The 5,287-nt window shown below is 34.3% G+C and overlaps 1 long non-coding RNA gene across 1 annotated transcript; it reads right to left on the reverse strand.

Moving 5' to 3' along the window:
• Positions 1-3,288: 3,288 nt before the first annotated feature.
• On the reverse strand, positions 3,289-4,292 carry LOC137586442 (uncharacterized). Its single transcript, XR_011033789.1, has 3 exons — positions 4,190-4,292; positions 3,941-4,061; positions 3,289-3,870 (listed from the first exon to the last, which is right to left on the reverse strand). It is a non-coding gene; the product is annotated as an uncharacterized lncRNA (long non-coding RNA).
• Positions 4,293-5,287: the final 995 nt, after the last annotated feature.

Consider the following 5,287-nt stretch of genomic DNA (forward strand, 5'->3'; position numbering starts at 1 on the left):
ATTGCAAAAATCATAGCGTCTAAACCAATTAAGCGATTTCAAAAATTTAAAAAGCATATAATAAAGAATATCTTAAGCTTCAAAATGAATGTTTGTCAAAAGTGCTAGGTGTTCGTGGTGCTGTAATATTCAAGGTCAAAGTCAGAAAATATTTCCAAGCATGTTTTTCCTTTAAAAATGGATCGAAACCCGGTTTTTTTCAATCACAAATGGATATTTTCATTGTTTTAGACGACTATGTAACATTTTTTTATGTTTTAATTTAATTTTTTAACATAATTACAAAAAAAGAAAAAATTTTTTTTTTTTTTTTTTTAGGTTAATTTTGAAAATTTGCTATTGATGGCTGATTTTCTTCAAAATAATTTTCAATATTTACATCAGTATCTAATAAACTCAACATTTCGGGACTATAGTTGCTATTTTCCAAATACTTTCGTGATCGCACGTGTCTCAGTGATGCAATAAGTGGGTCCGAAGAGGCTGCTAGCATGTTAAAAAGGTCTTCATTTTGTCTAACACGAGAAATTTTTAATGTATTAGTGTATCTGAACCTTTTGTAGTCCTTGTTTTTACATTCCTGTGCTTCTTCGGATAGCTCTCCAAGTGGTAAACACTGATATTCTATTAAATCCTTTCCGTGAGCCAAAATCCTATGTACCGTTGGGGTAAGCTTTTTTTGCGGATACAATTTACTCAAAAGATGAGCAGTCTTTGAAGTATATTCGGCAAATTTTTCACCATTTACCGTTTCCTTGCAATTTATAATATTCAAGATAACAGCCAACCTTTTAATGATCTCTTGACTAACACCTGTTATAAAAGATGTCACTTCATCATTTTCAAAAAATCTTCTTGAAGTATTTCCAACATTCGTATTTCCGTATCCGTACTTTGGGCAGTCAACTTTCAGTCCTAGCTTGCGAGAGAATTCAGCTTGTATAATCTCCTTCCTGCTCTGAATATCCTCACGAGATGTTTTATCCGTTTTTGTTTCTCCTGACCGAGGAATTAATTAATTAACAATTTATCATTGTAGAAAGGTAAACAGGTAGTATTTGCAAAACAGCATTACGCAATGTTATCATTTAAATACAAAGAAGCTACAGGCCAATACGCATGCGCTCTTCTTCTTCCTTATAACTGCAGCGCATTTTTTAGGCGAGGTTGCCTTAGTTTTATGGCTTACGCATCGCTGTCGCAGGTCTCCGCATATTGGGACCATATACATCTGATAGGTAAATATTTCACCTACCTAGTGTATGTAGTCCGGTATTGATACTCGTTGAGTCTTGCTAGTTTTATTCCATCAAAGTTCAAAAAATGCCAATATTTAGTACATTTTTTAAACGCTTCTAGTTCAATAACTATTTAAGTAATTATTAAAATTTATGAAACATGCTATTAATAAAGAACATACTTTTCAGATAAAACCAAAAAATCCAATACTCAGTTTTAAAGTTGCGATTTTTTTTAAAAATTATCATTTTTTTATTTTCACTAAAAATGTCTCAACTTTGGGCGCCTCTAGCACCCATGAATCTCAACCGATTTCAAAAATTTTTCGGATTCATAATCTCTGAAGTATTTCCTATCGATTGCGTATATCATTTTTGCCAAACGCGATCATGAAAAAACGTATTTTTGCAACGCTATCCGAGCATACCATCATTAATTCTTGTTAAGAATTGCCAAACTTTAGATTTGCCAATGTGTGGTTTTTTGGCCACCGTATTTTTATCTTCCACATTGCAAATGCCGCCATCTATACATATGTGGATATGTATGTACAATGTACATATGCAAAAAAAAAAAAAAACATATAGTGGCTACAAACAGCTTCACACAAAAAAATAAAATTGTGTTCACATCGAATGTGCTTCCCAAAACAAAACAAAAGAAGCAGCCTTATGTTTGTACATTGCCACCCATTCTGCAATTTCAACAATTGTTCACTTGGGTATATTGTGCGCCACAAAATGCAATGCAGATAAAATTAAAGTCCACAGAACGAAATGCATGAATATAATAGAAAGTGTTTTGAGACCAAGTTTTCTGGAAGAATTAAAAACTGATATTGGTGATGCCCAATTTAGTCTATTGCTGGACGAAAGTACTGATGTCAGTGTTTGCAAGTCTCTTGGTAAGTTAAAAAGAAATTTTATGAATTAATAAAACGGATAAACCATACGAGTCTCTTTTTTAGGTGTTGTAATTAATTATTTAAGTTCTCACCGGCTAGTTTGTAAAGGCGCTTGTTGCTAGAGATTGGCAACATTTAAACAATGCAATGTTGCAATGTTAGCGGGTATCTTATGTTATGATCGTATGTTATGCTCGTATGTTAGGATCGTATGTGGCCAACCACGTATCTTCGGGTCAGCGCTTGCAGCCTTAAGAACAACAAATTTATATCACCACATCTAAGAACATACAAATTAACTTAAATTAAGAAACTCTCATCACCCCATGTATATATGTAAATACATACAACACACAGTTAAGAGAACTCATACATAAACTCATACAACTCTAGAGCTGAAGGCCTCTGCTGCCATAGCCACGTAATAAGCTAGCCTATAATTTCACTATTAATAAGTTAGCTCTTAAATAAATAAATAAATAGGATCAGGATAAAATTACAGGGTATGCATATTCGGTGTTAGAATATTTTTTTTTTAATTTTCTTTACTTTCCTTAACCACAGCAGTACGGAGAAAGCGCTTTCGACGTTGGAGAATGAAGCTGTAAGTAATATGCACACATTATTTGTTTATGTACAAAAATATTCTTCACCCCTTGCACCTGCCCTTTTTCGTTAAAAATCAAAAAAATAATATTCCCAACATAAAGCAAAACAAAGAAAAAAAAAACTCCAACAACTAGCAAAGAGATTCCCCGTTATTATGCGTGGGCAAATCGTTTTTTTGTATGTTCTTTCTTGGCTTAGCCACGTTGCTAAATTTTCTGTGCGCCTAGCCTACAGCCGTTGCTAGCGCTAATTCTTGTTTTTATTTTTGAGATACTTTAGCTGAAATAGCGGCACTTCTCGCCGACGTTTTGTTTTGTTATTAAATTTTGATGATATTTTTTTTCCGTCTATTTGTAAGAGCGATCATTTGTTTTTGATAACTTTAAGTATGATTAATAGTCTAAATTTTTTTTTCTCTTAGATAAATAATACAATTTTATAATGTCTGTTTAAAATTTATCGTTAAATTCATCCATCTACACATGTCTCCCCAGTAAAGAAAAAGGGATCATCTGAAGCTAAAGCTTCAAGCGGCCGATGATCATAGGAAGGGTGGGCAAAGGTCAATCACAAAACTACCAGTGATTGCGACTGTAAAAATGCATCTTGCATTATCAGCGTAGGAAATTGTATCTTTTGTTTCTATCTTTCTTTTCTATCTTTTTTTCTATCTTTGATTTTTTTGTATTCTCTCTCTCTTGTCGCATGCACGCTCACTTTTAATAATATAGCAATGAGAAAAGCAGGCAGGTCGGCGAAATATATTTAATTGTGGTAACTGGGTTTCGGCAGAACTACACCCCCCTTGTCGACGAGCTAGTGCCGGAAATTAACAGCGTGCCAGCCGATATCCAACTACTTCATGACCAGCCACGACTATACGTTACCCGTTACAGTTATTGTTCACGCCACCGGATGAACAGCAGAGAGTGAGGGGTAGGGTTTTTCCCAAAACCGAATTCGGTCATACTGAGGAGGGTGACGAAGGGTTCTCCTGTAAATCGCCATATTCAATCTAATCCGAGTTTTTCACCCGAACACCCGTTCCTTCTCTTCAGAATTTTCTATCTCGAAATTTGTATACTTTTAACCCGAAACATTTCGTGTGTGTCGGCCACCTGTGCATTTAATAAAGCATAAGTTTTTTAACCGAAGTTATCGCGCGTTATTAATTCATCCCTCGCTCACCCAGAAGAAATTGGCACCAGCCAACCACTTGTAATTTATTGGGATCCTTCCGCCCCTCCACGAACATTGGTCCTTCGAGCCGGATATCCTTCCGCTATTCCAGCTTGCATCGGCGGAATTCCTGATAAGTACAACATTTCTTATTAAAAATCTCATTCACATTATATTCCATTACAAACTTATAAAAGTGTGAGGTTTCCCGCTCTTCCATAGCGACCTACACACTTTTGTATACTTGTATGTACATACCTGACCTGTTCCAAGGGTTACATGGTATTTCCCGATCATTTTTGTGTTTATGAAGTGCATTTTTTTTTTCATTCTTCGAAATTCGGATTGTCCAAAAGTCCAATTGCATAGCAACATACATACATATGTATGTATATACACACATATACATTCCTACATGTAAAAACAGCTGTTTTCTAACCTGCAAGTAGAGGTGCTTAATAATCGAGAATTTATAAAGTACCACTTACCTTTACTTAAAGTGTACAGCACACTCCACGGGCTGATCATTAGTCCATCGGCATAAATTATTTATGTCAAATAATTTTTACATCCATACATACATATGTATGTACATACATACATAGGTACATACACATGTAATACTTTTGCCGCGTTAAGCACACATTTACACACATACATACATATGTCCACATACAATTTGAATTCACCCACACAAAATTAATTGCAGCCACTCCGATTGGCTTTCCGCAATTTAATAATTCGAAACCTACATAATTAAAGTAGGAAATCGTGATCCTCGTTAAACAATTTACAATTAATTAAACTCACAAAACATAAACAACGGCAGAACAGCTGACTCTCGATCAGTGCTGACACTCAAGTCTCATCAGTGCTGACACTTGAGCCAAGCCGTGACTCGGTCACGACATCCATTTTTTCCTTCGTGATTTTCTTATTGTGCAAACATATTTCAATCGACTGATTGAATTTAATTCGCAAAATATTTTCTAAAGAAAAATAAGTACAACTTTATTTATATGGAATTAATATTTTGGCTTGTCTTGGTGCATTTTGATCTTTTCCTCAGGGATCCATGAAATTGATCTTGTCCGTTTAATGAAAACTAATTCCGAGTTTTTTTTTTTCCTTATTGAAAAGTTATCGGCACTCCCAATCCTACTGGTCTCAATTTTTCCATACTTTTAAATACTCTTATAAATTTAAACATTTTTCCACATTGTATAAATTTTAATATCCAAGTGATTATATATCCTTATAATTATTCACACAACTGCGAGGAAAATTATAAAATCCTTCTAATTTTATTTATGCTATCTATGCTTATTCATTGTGTTCATTAAAAAGAGGAGACAT

This window comes from Drosophila tropicalis, unplaced genomic scaffold (genome assembly GCF_018151085.1).
Source record: "Drosophila tropicalis isolate 14030-0801.00 unplaced genomic scaffold, ASM1815108v1 contig_993, whole genome shotgun sequence".
Classification (NCBI taxonomy): domain Eukaryota; kingdom Metazoa; phylum Arthropoda; class Insecta; order Diptera; family Drosophilidae; genus Drosophila; species Drosophila tropicalis.